The sequence below is a fragment of the Ixodes scapularis genome, unplaced genomic scaffold (assembly GCF_016920785.2).
Source record: "Ixodes scapularis isolate PalLabHiFi unplaced genomic scaffold, ASM1692078v2 PGA_scaffold9__187_contigs__length_104089568, whole genome shotgun sequence".
NCBI classification, from domain to species: Eukaryota; Metazoa; Arthropoda; class Arachnida; order Ixodida; family Ixodidae; genus Ixodes; species Ixodes scapularis.
The window spans coordinates 84,637,182-84,653,808 of record NW_024609884.1 but is presented as its reverse complement, the minus strand read 5'-3'; the positions used below and the strand labels follow the sequence as shown (position 1 = coordinate 84,653,808).

At 46.1% G+C, this 16,627-nt stretch overlaps 1 long non-coding RNA gene across 1 annotated transcript; it reads left to right on the top strand.

Moving 5' to 3' along the window:
• The first annotated feature begins 4,077 nt into the window (after nucleotides 1-4,077).
• On the top strand, nucleotides 4,078-11,264 carry LOC121047281. The gene is made up of 3 exons (XR_005798509.2): nucleotides 4,078-4,351; nucleotides 5,095-5,140; nucleotides 7,697-11,264. It is a non-coding gene; the product is annotated as an uncharacterized LOC121047281 (long non-coding RNA).
• Nucleotides 11,265-16,627: the final 5,363 nt, after the last annotated feature.

The window sequence follows — 16,627 nt, the reverse complement described above, 5'->3', positions numbered from 1 at the left end:
TTATGGGCCTTATTTTTTACAGAAAGAGAGCTACGCTTTGTAATTTTACAAGAAGAAATCGACCTGTGAATTCTACCTTTGACGAAAAGTTTCGATTGTTACGTGCAGGCATCGATTTTTATGGTCCATTTTAGATTGAGCCTGGTGACTTGGAACTACCCTATACTATGGCTTTGAAACAGCGGCGACCAGTGTACCTCTTCGACGAGTTTTCCTTCGACGAGTTGCCCTATGACGAATTGGCCTATTCGACGAATGGGCCGCCGACGAGTTGGCTGTCGAAGAGTGGGCTCTCGACGAGTTGGCCTAGACCCCCTTTTCATGTATAAATATGCTACAAGTGCTGTCATACCCTTGCCTCTTTTTTTCTCTCTCTATTAAAGGGCAACTCGGTTCAGACCGGAACACGAATTACTGATATTTCTTCACTGCGAGGAAATATGATAACCCGAACGCTTACTAACACCAGAATCGAAAATGCCCAAGACGAAGGCTACAAAGAGGGGGCAAACACAAGACGTCTTGTGTTTGTCCCCTCTTTGTAGCCACCGTCTTGGGTTTTAGAAATGTTTAACCTGTTCGCCTGCTTTATAACGTTATATTTAAAGTGCTATCATTAGCTCTTCAGTGGGCTGCCAGCTTTTTCGTAGCTACCGACCTAGGCCGTGCTAAGAAGTAATTGTTTTTCTGTATCCCATTCTTTTCCGAGATTCTCGGAGCAAATATACGTCCGCAACTGCTTCCTGTGTATATTCATGCAAGGCAGAAAAATTGAGCATTTGTTGCGCGCCTAACTTGAACAACTGTACACACTTTTCCGTGTCTCTTAGTTTGTTTCGCTTAAATACCCGAAACTAAAATTTGCGACTTGACAAGTTGACATCTGACATATGCTACGTCGTTAGCGGGGGGAAAACATTGTTCACTATAATTTTTAAAAAAATCTGGACCATGGTAAATTCTGTCAAAACACCAGAGTAGTGAGCACAGTTACACCCAACATGGTCCGCTCAACTATGAATGTACTTGTGATCCAGTGCGCGCGTGCGCGCGTGTGTGTGTGTGTGCGCGCGTGCTTGTGTGTGCGTGTGCGTGTGTTCTTGCATACGCTTTCAGAACCCTGCGAGCTGCATATGTTCAACCATATTCAAGACCTTTCCAGCCACGTAATTGAGAAATCCAGTAAACGGGAAGACAAAAAAAAAATATATATATATATAAGAAAAAATAAAAATAAAGACCTGGAACAATTAAACGAATATAGAAAAGACAAAACAAGAATGATAGACTGTCGCGATTAAAACGTGAGCTTCTCCCAGTTGTGTGGCGAGAGCAAAACGATGTTTTCCGGCATACAGGCAGTTTCGCAACTCAAGATGGCGGCAACCGCGTGGGTAAGGTCCATAGACATTCTTTATTGCGGACAGAGTGATCGCTGATTTTACGGTCTCTTTTAAATAATGACAACGAAGGGACCAGGGCTAATGTTTCACGTATACACGCGGCCCCGACATGACGCTGCGGCTCGCGGGCTGGCCGCGCGCCGCAGGGTGACGCTGGTGCTCGCTCTGGATGGCTGGATGGATGAATACATGGCGGCTGTTCCCTTTGAATTGGATGCATGGCGGCTCGTCCCTATGATGCCGCCAGCGCCATCAGTCGGCAGCTTTGTGCAGATTTTCCTTTCTGTCCAGCCGTAGTTTCTTATTCTGGCGCAACACCCCGTGCCAGCAGTTCTGCCGTACCACGGAGGAGGCTAGAGCTGCACCGCGGCTGGCCACACGCCAAGAGGACGAGAAGATTTAAAACGCTCCTTGGGGGGAAAATACAATCAGTGCACAGGCACGCTGCTGGAAGCTTATCATGGTCCCTTTAACCCAAAACTGGGGCAGAAGATATATATATATATATGTATATATATAGAGAGAGAGAGAGAGAAAAAGAGAGAAATGTAGCGCAGGCTGCCGAAAAGTATAAACGGCAGAAAAAACGTACTTGAGGCGGTTGTTTGAACTCTGGTATTATAACAGATTCGTAAAGTCAGTCGACGTTCCGGCCCGAGACAGACCATTTTCAAGACTGCTTGCACGAGACGAAATATTAACACACCTTGGCTACATCACGTGACCCATGACGTCGAGAGATTATGCTAATTGAAAACATATGGCTCCTTCAAAAGCCCCACGATAGACTCGACACAGACATCGCCAAGGTGCGTCAATAGTTTCGTCTCGTGTAATCAGTCTTGGAAAAGGTCTGTCTCAGGCCGAAGCGTCGACTGACTTGACGAATTTGTTATAAAACTTCAAACAACCGTCTCAAGTACGTTTTTCTGCCGTATTTATATATATATATATATCACGAAGTGAAAAACCCACGGTGAAAAACAACAAACACCGGAAGCTTAATCAACAGTTTCGCCAAGAGACTCGGCTTCGTTGGGAGATGGCTTGCAAGTGAGTACATACAACACCTGGTACATATCGCTACGGCAAAAAGTTGAGAACTTTGAAAAAAAAAAAAAAAAAAAAAAAATCCGAAACAACACAATTGCAAAAAAAAAAGAAAAAAAAAAGAGTTATAACAAGGTACGCGTGCCTACATAGCAAACAACTTGACCTGAGCCCGCTCCTCCTGCGGGGCGGCGAAATTCGAAGTGCGCTTGAACGCCTACAACAGTGGCTACAATAGGCCGTAAACAGGCGACGTCTTCGTGGTTGATGGCACCCAACGAGCCAATGCATCCCCGCGACGGTCGCCCCTGTCACGCCGGGCGTGTCAGAAAAAAAAAAATTAAATAAAAACATCGCAAAAAACAAAAAACAAAAAAAAACATTTGTTTGTCCCCTCTTCTGACTGTAAAAAAAAAAAAAAAAAGAGAGACGAGAGGGTATACGGGGAAAAGGGGGGGGGGGGGGTATGTTCGTGAGATGTGGTTAATGACACACGCGTGCAACGGAACAGCACGGGAACAGCACGGTTCCACAGAAGATAGCATGCATGCACAATATAGGAGTCGTAATAGAATAATCACGGCGGTCCATTTCCAGTCGAAAAAACTGTACCACTATGAAAGGTAGTCTAAATTAATGTTCTTATTGATGCAAGTGTTCCTGGACTCTCATTTATTCCTTTTTCTATAGTATTGAATTTGTAAATGAGGTATGACTCTCGCTGTTCGCGCTCCCGGTTCGATCTAAATCCAGTTTCCAGTAATGTCACAGGTAATTTATCGAAAGAATGCTCCGGGAGACGGAGGTGTTTTGAAAGAGGGAGACTTGGATTAGATTTAGAGTGAGCTTTGTGGTTGTTGAAGCGTAGTCTAAACGCTGTCTCAGTCTGTCCTACGTATTGCATTTTGCATACTCTACAGTCTAGTAATTACACTACGTTTGAAGAGTTGCATGTCAGTTCCCGTTTAATAATAATAATTATATATATATATATATTATGGTATAAAAATTGACTGAGCCAGAGACGACTCTGTCCCTGTTTCTTTTTCTACCACTGTAAGAAAAAGAAAAAAAATCCCCCTGCCCCAGTCTCAGGTTAAAGTCGTCATGATAACGCTCCTCGTGCATTCTTTTTCCAAAGCGATTTGCGTTTTTCTGCCGAAATAACATTGAACTGACACTCAAAAATCCCCGCATTTTAGGTAATACAAAAAATAACGAAACAAAATATTAATTTAGGGAAAAATAAATTCCGAGAGCGCGGGTTCCTGGAACTTCGGAACAACTCCTGTTGCTGTCGTCGTTGATGATACGATGGTTCTGCGCTCTAGAACAAACACGTGACCAGGCAGACGTTCTTGCGTTTTCTACCAAAGAAAAAAAAAATCGAAAGTACGGGGAGTTGAAAAATCTCCGATCAACCCAAAAAGGCGCCAACATCTGACTCACCAACGTCCCCAAGAACATTCCCTGGCCCCTAAAAGAGAGGGTGAGCTCTCAGCTATAACAGCGCTTGCTGGTTTGAAGCGCGCTTCCGGAAAATTCCACGACCCGGGGACTTTCTGAGTGAATAGGGACATCCCTGACGCCCGCTTCAAATCATAGGGAGTTTCAGGACAAGAAAGACACTCAACGGTCGTTTCCCTCCCAGTGGTGGATGTAGCTTTGTGTCGCCGGCTCGTTTTATTATTTCCTCGCTTTCGATCGCGACCAAAACCCCTGAAACTAGTCAAGGATTATAGTTGGTGCATTCCTACTTGCGTGTTACTGCCGCAAAGGCCGGTAACACGGAAGCGGTTCTTCGAAGCAGCGAAGCGGCGGTACTGCGGTGATTCTGGTAAACCTAAAATGGCGGTCCTTCGTTTATGCCGCCGTTGCCGGCCCCAGCCATGCTCACGGTACGTTGTCTCCGTTATTTTGTTCCGCGGCATTCGATATTTCGGCTGCAGAACACTTGTTTTCTTCATTATCTCTTTTCTTCAAAGCGGAAGCTAGTCAAGATTTAGCGACGTCTCTACGAAGCGAGCAGATGGGCGCGTTCGGTATTTAGCCTGACTAGCCCGCCTTCCAAGTCGGCATTTATCTCAGAGATGATTATTTCATTTGCCCGCTCTGTTTTGCCGACCGGGGTACGTTTACGCGTTGTAAACCGATTTGCTTTACAAGCTTCACTTCGCAGACCGAGTGTGCGGTATATCAGCTTTTTCTGAAGATCCGAATTTTCTTTTGCCGATTTACGAATCAATTTATAATGATTGCGAGTCGCTTAGCTGGTGCATTGCAAGTTGTCTAAAAAACAAGCTTCGGAACGGCATCCACTTTTTTTTTTTCTCATTTATTTACCGGTGGAATTGTTTAAGCGTGCTCTGTTTTCTGCACGCACGTCATATGAAGTACGGTTACTTTAAAAGCTCCGTTTTTCTGCTTTTGCCGCAATTGCGCAGAAAAAACTTCCAGCTGTATGGGGTGCGAACGTTAACTTTAGGTACAGCCTTCCAGGCACGGGTGCCGTGCCTTGTCTAGCGTCTTACGTCTTCCCTTTCCACCGTTTTTTTTTTTTTTTTTATTTCTCTTGTTGTTTTAGAAGTTTTCGCAGCTTGCGAATCTCTCTCATGCCTCATGATTTTTTTTTTTCTTTTAGTTTTCACAATCTCGTTGTGTGGCCGGCGGAGCATAAAACATGCAAGGTAATTCCTGCTTTGAGCTAGTCACGCAGCGTGCACTTTCCTTAGCTTGTCTATACTCCGTTTCAAACATAGCGTGCAATGTAGTCAAAGCTAGCGCGCCGGTTCGCACAGCCGACCGCGACTACGTTCGCTCCACAAAATAGTGCGGCCCCTGAAAAAAAAAAAAAAGTCGAAAAGTGTACATCTTTGGAGCTAGTAACTAATAGTGGCGTTATGATTTCGAGGGAACACCAATTCTTTTTCAATAAAAAGGAAAATATAATGTAAACTACTCCAAATTATTTTCCGTTTTCGTTCGTGCGGCACTCGCACTCGCTTCGGGTTTTCGGGTTGTGCGGCTGACCCTGCCTCGCCGGTTTCGTGAAGATGGCGTCTTACGCGGGAAGCTTTCTTTTCCTGCTCGGATATTTTCGAAGATTCGTTGTGTGAAGATCTCGCAAAAGTGCAAGCAGGTGATCGCCAACGTGTACGCGAGTTCAAGAACGTGTTTCCCGGAGACGTCGGTCCGTGAGGTCCTGGAGACGGTCAGTAACGACACCGGAGTGTCTGGCAAGGTGGCGTCCCCGAAGCGAAGACCTCGCAACCTGAAAGTTCCGAGCACGCGGACAGTGTTGTGAACTGCCACCTGTTATTTCTGGTGTTGAAATCGGCCTTATGGCTTCAAAGTGAAACAAGCCTCAAGAAGGAACTGTGTCGGTGATGAATCGTGCCTACGGCTCCGTCTGCTTGCGGGACCTTACAGCAGGCGGTGCCCGTGATTGCATTCCGAAGTGTCTGGGTTCTTCTGCCTGCGGGACCGTAACCATGGTCGGCTCCGTCTGCCTGAGGCACCTTAACCTTGGTCGGCTAAGTAAACGACGCACATGCCCGTGCCTGTATTCCGAGGCCCCTGCTTTCCTCGAAAAGGAAACAACACTCGATCCTGATCTCGAGTGCCGTGTGTTGTGTACGCGTCTATTGTGAATCACTCCCGGTTCATGTGGGCGCCGGCACCAGAGCACCGAGATACTGCCGTCTGGATGACTTCTTTCATACACCGGCGAGTATTCTGACTCTGAAGGAAACTTCCATGAAGTCACATCACGTGAGGGAATGCCAAGCCGTCTGAACAATGGCAGTGCGGTCCCCTAATCACAATATTCGTTATATAAAGGACCGTCCACCACACTCTCAAGGTACTCTCTGATTTTCACGCTACCATGTAAATAAACGGCTTTAAATAGAGACGCCCTGGATCTCGACCGTTCTTCCGTTTTGACGAGGCCGCCGCAAGTTCGAGCGGAACACCAGCCCCTTGTCTACCTTCTTATAAATAAAAATCAACAAGAAAAGAGGAATTGAAATATGCACTTCCGCAATACGCACAATCTTGCACAAAAAATCGGTCGAGGAAAAAAAAAAAAAAAACAACCTTTGCGCCCTAAGTGGATTCGAACCACCGCCATCGAGATGTCGGCATCGTCGGCATCGCCGGAGCAGCGCCTTGTACCGCTCGTCCACGAAATCTCGCGGAGTAACACAATTTTGTGTGTTTTTTCATGCGCACTTCTTCAGTAGCTTTCCCAGCGTTGCACGCGATGTTTGAAACGGAGTATATATTTGAACACCTACAGTGAGATTCAAAGTCTTGTTGACTTTAACATATACTTTTGTGCTGAATGTTAGTACATTCCCTAGATAAATTATTCGTAATTTTTATACCTTTCGTTTAATACTAGAAAAAACTTAAAATTCTAGAATCGAGGGCTTGGTTTTTAATTGATTGCAGCAAGCTGAGAACTAACATTAATTCAGCGAGTGCGTGTGTGTGTTTATAAAAGGGGGGGGGGGGAGAGAGAGAGAAGGGGGTTGCTCAGTTCTGAGCCGCCTTCTCTGCAATAAGCCTCCGTCACATAGCGGGCACCTCGGCGGAGGTTTGAATTCGCCACTTCCTCACACCCACAAAAACTTTTTTTTTTTTTTTGATGGAGCTGCCGAGGTAGCTTGTCGTAAAAATGTAACAGGCTGAAATAAGAAAATGAGCGTGGAACTTAATCTAGCTAATGTGGTTGAGTGCGGCCCACATCTTGTCTACAGTAGCACGGCCCAGTACATCAAGTGCAGAAATAACGGTTATTTTACGTGTAATCTCTTCGTGCATGTTAATATACTAATAATAGAAGACCGCTTGATAAGCAGTAATGGCGATCATTGTTAATCACTTTTTTTATCTACCTGTACGAGATGGCCATAGCTTCTGGACTAGTCTACATTTCTCAAGTGACAAATGCACCGAGGACAGGCGCCGAAAAAACACAAGGACAAGAAGAGACGTAAACACTGGCGCCAGGGTTTACGTCGCTTCTCGTCTTTGTGTCTTTTCAGAGCCTGTCCTCGATCATGAACCAACTGGCCCAAATTGCCATCTTCAGGACAAATTCAGTAGGAAGTGGCTATCGTTTATCGCTAATTGTACTGTTACTGACTGTTGGTGCATAACATCTCCTGTCTTAGTGATCTCGCGTGCCTTGATTTCTTTCTCGCTTACGGCATACTCCTTGATATGTTACGTGGCAGGCACTGCACAGAGTACTTCTCCCGGCAAAGTGTGCTGCGCTGGAAGTCGACGGTAGACACCAGAAGATGCAGCAAATCAATTGTGTGACCCCACAACAGATTGCCGACGAAGAATTCCTGAGCACCACTAGCCATTAGCTCCAGTTTGCAAGAAAGAAGGAAACGCCAGTCCCTACTACCAAACGAAGCCAGAAACAGCCAAGAAACCTGAGTGGGGACCTCAGTTTCAACAAGGAAGCACGAATCGAAAGGGGATCTTAAATAAACTTTGCATCAGAAGCTCCAAAAAAAAAAAAAGAAGAAAAACAAGGGCAGCCTTACGGCATGTAAACCCCTAGCGTAGCTACACGTATGCATTGATGAAGAAACACAAGCAAGCCAAAGCACGCACTCGATGTAAACCTGAGCAGCAGCTCAGCGTAGGTCCAACTCTTATCGCCGACGCCTTGGGAAGAGCATCGTCTTCGGTGCTTCCAGCTGAAGCAAGTTGCATCGGTGCTGTCGAGTAGTTCGCTTCGTGTTGGTGCGGAAAATGTATCTGAAAGAGTGCGCAATGTAATGTGTACAAGAGGTGCGTGGACCCGTGTTTGGGTTATTACGCCTGAATGTGCACATTACAACGTGGTCGATGTGTTTGTGCTAGGGAGTGGCAGCATTAGCTGTGTGTGTGTGTGCAGGAGTGCTCCTGGAGGTTGCGCGTTATGTGCGGTCAGCAAGGCGACACTTCTCGCCCGGATTACTTCGTTGTGTCCCTCCTGTGCTCTGCGGGTGTGGCTGCGGTGAATTCCGCATGGTGGATTCGTGATCTGTGGAAAGCACTCAACGCTGCAAATTGTGGTGGTGTGCCGTGTGTGTGGTGTGCTTACGGGCTTTCGTCGAAAGGCAGTCCTGCATCCGGAATATTGTGGGGAGGTGCCTACGCCTAGCCATGTGCATACATAGCTATGTGCAGGTGTGCATCATCACCGACGGTGCTTCCATGTCCTCGTATGCATCGGATGAGCAGACCGTGTTTGTGAAGCGTGTGGGTGGAAGGTGCGCGGTGTAGACCACTTCGCATTGATTGCGAGCGACGTGAAACCAGCGGGTCACTACGAGAGCTTCACATCCGGTGTACATTGTGGAGTGTTTAATGGAAAAACGGTGATGTGAAGTGCGCTGTGATGAAGAGTAAAGTGGTGCTTGCGAGTTACCAGCGGTGAAGGAGGTGTAAGGAATGTGCCACGGAATACCTGCACAGAGCGACGGAGTGAAGTTTTGGCAAAAGTGGGGCGATTCATGTGAGCGAAATATCAATTCCGGGCTACGAAAGGTGCGTGATGCCTCACCTTTCCGAGTGTGCGAGTGAGTGCAGTGATTTGTGAGCTTCAGTGCCATTGTGTCCCGAGTCGCACAGCGGAGTCAAGTTTCCGAGAGCTTCGAAAGGCGTTGGTGATCTGTGACGGTGTGGTGATCAGACGCAAGGGTGTGCGGTGATTGTCAAAGGCTCTTCTGTGAGTCGTGTCATTTTGACCGTCAACGTGCTGGTGGTGGTGTGTGTGTGTGTGTATATGTATGTGGTGAGTGTTTAGTGAAAACTTTTGCGGATATGAGCCCGTGTCCGCTCTGGTGAAGCTGCTTAGTTATTGCGAAGTGCTTCTGGTGGAGTGCAGTGATGTGGTGTTGTGTGGTGTTGGGGCGACAGAATGACCCTCAAGCTTGGCTTTGTGCAAAGTCCAGCAAGTGAGTGAAAGGTGTCGTGTGTGCTCCGCGTGAAGTGTTCTCCGAAAAGGCTGTACTCGTACAAAAGGTAAATATTATCTAGAGGTAAGTAAATCTATTAAACATCATTTTAATGGAACTGGAAAAGAAAAATACTTGTTGTAAAGCGTGGCGCGCCGCCCGCTGCACGCCTTGCAAACGTAATTTACGTTAAGACAGTGACGTCGCTGACCTAGCACGATAACGACCAGCGCTTGCCTTCTGATGCCTGAATCTGGACACTTCGCGAAGAAGTCGACGGGAAATCCGACGGCCGTGATTGGCCAACGCCGCACTTGACCTTGTCGCCGGCCAATCGTAGCCGCCGGATTTCTCCCGTACCTTTTCGTGTCCAGATTTGGGCGTCTGCTGTACCGGACTTGGTACAGCAGACGCGGCAAGTGGCGACACTCGTTCTGTACGGTGCGCGTGTTCACTGAATCTTGGAGCTTGCTCATTTCAGGTGTTGAGCTTGAAGATGGTGATGAGCAGCAACCACCTGTGTGAATGTTTTCGGGATCTCCTGGGGTGAGTGAAGGGTGAGAAATAAAAATTATTGCACTGAATCTTCGCTGGCCAAGATAAAAGGTAGGTGTTTTTTTGTTGTTGTTTTTTTAATGCGTTTTTTCTTGAGATCTGCCGTGTGTTTCGTGCCCTCTGATTTCAGCACTTTTAGCACGAGCGTCGAAACTGGTGAGGTGGCAGCGCTCCCCGTTTGAGCCCCGGATACTACGAGCCTGTTCGTCACGGTTCCCTCTTCGTCCTGTGAAGTCGAAACAGAAGTTAAAATCGTGATCGCATTTGGTTCAACCGATGCAAGGTCCCCATACACGCAAGGAGTCCTGCAAGCCCAATTTCGACCCGGAACTTCGTGTAAGTTATACGCGTGTGCAAATGCCCGACTTAACCGTAGTCGCGAAGTAATGGCCCTATTGAGTGGCGGCTTTTGTTTACGCCAAGCGTTCCAACTTGGACTTTACGTCGTTAGTGGGACTCACCAAACGTTCGAATTTGGAAAATAAAATACCCGAACGGGGCAACGCCAGGCGACGCGATAAGGACCAGGGGAAGTGAACGGCAAGAGCGAACTTTGTGGGTCATGATGCGCCGAATTTGCGCTTGTTTCGATTGCTCGGAGTACGCATCCGCTCGGAAGAATTGGCTCTCCTGTGCTTTCGCCGCTCCACACTGGCGGTGAGTATGATCAGGTAAGTTCTATGTAGTGCTAAAATTAAAATAAAAATACGGGCGGTTCAACACGCTCCAAATAACTTCGTATTACCTCGTCACTGTTACCCGTGAAATGTAACGGAATGACGCGAAGAAATGATGCCCAGCCGCGGTGTTACCTGTGTGACCAGCATATAGATTTGAGTCGCCCCCAAAAAAGCGTACACCATAAGAAAAAGAAAAAAAAACGTGCGTTTTTACGACATTTGAGAGCCAATCGCCGCAATTTGTGGGCTAGCTCGGCAAATTACGATGCTGAAAAATATTTAGTCCAAAAAACGCAGTCATTTGTGACGATAAGCAATGCAAGCGTTGCGTTTAACTTTTTGAATGTCAACTGTACTGCGTTTTTTTATTTTTATTCAAACCTGTTTTGGCATTGCCATTTGCTGAGCTGTCTCCGTAAGTTGCAGTGATTGGCTCTTCGAGTGTAGTGCGGGAAAGTAAACGCACTGGCTGTTTTTTCGAGTGTATTCGGGAACCAGAGCTGTAAACTCGCGCCCAAAAAGGCTGGTGACGACGAGAGATATGTAGGACGTCCAATCAAGTTCTGTGCACCACAGCAGTCATGATTTTGTAGAACTAAAAAAAAAAAAAAGAAGGTTCATGCCTCGTGCTTAGTGTGATCTCGCGCTCCACTACACAGTACATAGATTTATAAACAATGGTTTTGAACTCCTGTTTTGTGCCCGAAGTACGTAGTTGCGCAAAGAATTTCGACGACTGCCTTCGTGTTTCCATGTCCACGTCCATGCTTCGAACCAGGATGTAGCAGAGCGTGGTGGTAGGGTGCGAATGCCAGAGTTTTCCCGTTTCATGCGCAGCAATATCGCAGGCCACAAAACCGTCTGGTCTGTACTTCATGTGAAATAAAACGTTATGAACAGTGTCGCGCATGAATCGTGAACTCTGCTTACCCTATCCAAAGAGGGGGGGGGGGGGGGGGGGGGAAGGGGGGGGAGGGGAGGGGGAGGGGAGAGGAAAATGTTTCTTCTGAGACCTACATTCACGATGCATTCTGGTCAAGTCTATGTTGGAGGTGTGCGCGCGTGTAGTTACTAACAGATTATTGCACTCTGACTTTCTCTAGCAGCCGGTAAGTAGCTATTGATATTTTTGAAATAGCCTACTGGAGTTTTGTTTTCATTCTCCCCCCCCCCCCCCCCCCCCCCCCCTTCCAAAGGCGTTCGTTATTTTTTTTTTTCCTTCTTCCTTCGTCAGCCTCAATTGGTCAGCCTCATTCTCAACGTTCATGGCGTGGCTGCAGTAGAACCTGGATGCCTTGTAACTCGAAAACCTCATTGCCGGTGTCCAAACAAAGCAAAACCTGAAAACTCGAGAATTCGATTCTGGCGGCTTCAAGAAGACCAAACTTCCGATACGCTGTATAACTATGCACGATTACCCAAGTGGCAAGTATGCTTTTGCCACTGGGCCACCCCGTCGCTTCCGTCACGTCGTGTGCCTGCCTCTTCAGCGATATTGCTCTTTCATTGGAAACAGAAAAAAAAGCAAGTAAATATGACTTCTTTTTTTCCGTTTCCAATGAAAGAGCAATATCACTGAAAAGGCGCACGACGCGTACTGAAAGCGACGGGGGTGGTACAGTGGCAATGGCATACTTGGGTAATAGTGCGTGGTAAGAACCTGAGCTGTGTCGGTGTCGCACCATTTTTCCTACTACGTCTCCTGGCGTCCCAAGAGCCAGTGATTTTCTTGACAGTCCCGACACACCCCAACCAGGCTGAGTCCAACAGCCCGGCTCGCAGATTGACAGTCCTGGATAAATCCCCGCTAAGAGCGGAGGGAGATTGGCTTTCGAACAGTGTGCTTATTGGCACGGTTTGACCACCGGAGAGGGGTCAATGGCCGATTCTGTTCGTAGCGAGCCTGGACATTCGCCGCGACGTGCGCCAATGACGAGGCCGAAGGTATGTATCGCGGAGCGTGACGTGGCACGTGAAAGGCCATGCTCAATGTCGCATCGCAGGCTTTTCTGGGTCAACATCCGCCGAGCTCCCTCTAGATCGCAATCTTCCTCGACTGCTCTGCCGGAATGTGCAGAACGAACCCCCCCCCCCCCCCCCCCTCTCACGCGCACACACACGCACACATTTTTTTTTTTTTTCCAAAATTAAGCGACGCGTTGTCGAGCTGTTCTCCGCCCAAATGTAGCCCTAGCAGTCTGATCCAGATGCCGAAGTTTTAGAACTAACCGTCATCTTATTAAAATCTGAAAGGTAATTGGCGCCATTTAGCTCCATGCATTTGAGGGCGCCGTCATCCGCCATTTTCCCATTGAAACTTTCAGAGTTCGAACCGCTAGCGCTACGTTTGGGCGGAGCATGACCGTTCGGCGATTCCTAGTTTAGTGTTCTAGTACAGGGGTCTCCAAACTTTACGCCTGACGGGCCGGATGAGGTGTATGTCGCAGGCTCCAGGGCAAGAAAAGAAACATGCAAATGGAAATTCGGAAAAACTAGACAAATAGACAAAAGCATTTTATTAGAAAGATCAAAGTAGTGTAGAATTTAAAAAAAATAATCCAAGGTGTAATACCAAACCTACAAGCGAACGACATAATATGACGCGAGAAATACAACCTCTCCGGGCATAAATCAAGGCGCTTAGGAACGTTGGCATGTCTGCTAATGGCGGACGACTAATTAAAATGCATAAGCAATATGCGAAACGTATCACACAGAAAACCGCGAAGCTTTGGCAGGGAAATCATTGCGTCAATTTAACGTAATTCCAAAGAGATAACGCAGGGGATCAAGAATGGAGGTGATGACAATGTGCAATAAAGGTGACGGAAAATTATCAGCGGTAAAAAAGTTCAGAACGGATATGAAGCGCAATTGATGAGCGTCGCGCTTCTTTGGACGCTCTTATTTTGCGCCGCTAGCAGCGGTCCCGTTGGAAACGGGCCGGGGATCCCGACCCGCCCCGCGTTTGCCGCTTGGGGCGGGTCGGAGGTCACTAACGTTGACGTCAGGCTCAGAACTTTCCTTTAGACACCATACATTTATTTTATTTTATTTTTGCATTATATTTATGCCGTTTATGCTCCCCTGACATCGGGAACCTGCAAATGCAAGTTTAATAAAAAGTCGCAGATTGTTTGAAGACGGAAATAGCGGTTTAAGATGGCGGCTTCAGCAAGAGTAGTGGCGGTTGTCGCTACTCTTAGGGCTACAGGGCTCCTAACTGGATGTATAATTTGGTTGTCTTATGAATTTTGAAGGTTTGCTCCTGCCACCTGGCTAGAGTAGAGTGAAACCTTTTCTTTCGGGAAATTAAGTTGAGTTAACGTTTAAGTTATTGATACTAAAATCAAGCCCATATAATTATAGAAGGAATGGATTATGATGGAACGAAGAGCCGTTAAAAAGACTGAAGAAGGGCGGTTTCATTTTTTTCCCCACCCTTTCCAAGAGCGGGGCTGCGCGTTTGGCCACTTCTATAGATTAAAGAGTGTATTGTTGAACTCGTATAGCTATTATAATGTGCGCTAGTGGTTCAACTGGCGCGAGTGTCTATGGCCGTGTTCCAAAATTTACTCGATCTTACTCCAGGGTAAGGGTTAGCGTTTCAAAACCTACCCGCGTCCAGCGTTTTTCAATCTGTGTTGTCACGTGACACGACCCGCCGGAGTAACTCGGATCCATTTGGGTAAGATTTGAAACACAGCATATGGATCTTCCGGTTTCAAATTGAAGCAGACAGCAAGCAATTAAATTTTGCAGTGTTTCTGTGCATTTCTATGAGAAACCGCGCGTGCATTTTGTGTCTTCGCTGGAGAATAACTGGAATTATGTGTGTTACTTGGGTCGTATTGAATAGTAGATAACTTCATTGAACATTATAAAAGTGAAATTTCTTTAGTTACATTATTTCACCTATCAGTAAGCGATGTTTAACTTACCAGTATTCCGGGTCCAGTCCTATATGTTCCTCGCCAAGTGTGGAAACACAAAGCGGCGAATCTAAGCAAGAAAAGCAGTAAAAAACAAAGCAGGACTTGTTCAAGGGGCGCCAACATCCCGATGGCGCTAATTTTGATAGTCTGGGAGATTTATATACCACTAAAATGACTCCCATTTACGAGTGGTTTAAACGCGTAAAACAGTAAAAGTGCTTGCATTATAAACGGTGTATTTTTGTTTTAATATTCTGTTGAATTTATCGAACGACTACATTTTTTTTTTTTTGCTTTTTTTCCGTTTTAAAAGTTTTCGAGCACGCAGGTATGCGTTTTGAATGCTAGAGCACACTTAACCCAGACATGAGCAGCAGAGTAAATAAAACGAATGTTATTTATTGCAAATGGCACACATTACTCGACTTCATTTTGATCATCTACATGCATTTCGAGGTGCTCTTCATTGCTTTGGCACGTAAACCTTCATGCAGAAAAGCGCCGATGCCATGTTCGCGCTAACAGTGCCACGAAACCATTTTAGCATAGTTTTAATGCCATGAATTTGAAGGGAAAACGCCATAACTAACCAATATTGTTTGTCTGTGTGAGTGAGACATGTTCCAAGCTGTCTAATACGTACGAATTATTCGTGATATTTGCTCTTGCAATCAAGCCCAGGGAGAAAACGCACTCTCTTTTTCCCATAGAAATTCATTACCGGAAGTCAATTTCAGACTGGTTGCTGTCTGCTTCAATTTTAAACCGTACACTAGCGCCAGTTGGACCTCTAGCGTACATTATAATAACTCTATGGTTAAAATTTGTTTGCCTTTAGATACGATCCCGTACCTGGGATCGTACTTCCCCGCTCAGCGAATGCGGCCACCGGACGTTCCGGATCGGCCATCTTACCAGATCACAGTCGGTCACATGAAGCTTATCGGGCGGGACGTGCCGAAGTGCACGTTTTCGGCTTCATCGCTGTTCGTCAAAAAAGATTTTTTTTGTTTTTTTTTTGTTTTTGTATGAATGGTTTTATCTGTCTGAGGACCCGGGGAAAATTCTACGAAAACGTACTCATACAAAAATATCCAGTGGTCGTCCATAAAAAAATCCTTTGTATGGTCGGCTAGAAAAAATGGATTTTTGCTATGGCTGTCTTTAGCATTCCCTATGGTCACCCCTATGGGTGTCTTTAGCTCTGCCTATGGCCATATCATTTGTTGGCTATAGCACCCACCAGCCTTTTGAATGGTAGCCTAAAGACTGTTCTACGACATCCTATGGCCCTTTAGCTGTACTGCTATATCACCCTATAGATTTTCCTATGGTTCTTTTACCTGTCTATTGTATTCCGTACGGTCTGCTACAGCTTATCTTATAGCTCGTCCTATTGTTCTCTTTACCAATTGTACTGTAGTTGCCTACAGTTTTTCCAATGGTATCTTTAGCCGCCTATAGCCCTCTGTATGGTCTGCCATAGCTTATTCGTCCTATGGTTCTCCTTACCCATCGTGCTATAGCTGCCTATATCTCTTCCTATGGTTAGCCGCCTATTGTCCTCTGTATAAGGTCTACTGTAGGGATGCCGCGAACGTTTTTCGAACCGAAGTTTTGACGATCGAATCAAGCGGTTCGAAAGATTCGAAAGCTTTCGAAGTTTCGAACTTTTCATATCGAAAAATTCGACGGAAGTCGAATTTTCGAACTTATTAAACTAACAAGTTCGACGCCTTTCCGAATTTCGAACTTATTACGCTGCAAAATTTGATGCTTGTCGAACTTGCGAACTTGATAGACTAAAAAGGTCGATTATTTTCGAACTTTCGACCATCTTGTACTAAAAAGTTCGAAGCTTTTCGAACTTTCCAACTTCCTACGCTAAGAACTTCGATAATTTTCGAACTTTCGACCTTATTAATCTAAATAAATTGAAAATTGTCGAACTTTCGATTCGTGAAAGTTCGATTCGACGGTGGGCGGTTTCATTTGGATTCAAGCAGTGAGGTAAATTCATAATTTTTTTTTGTCAATTT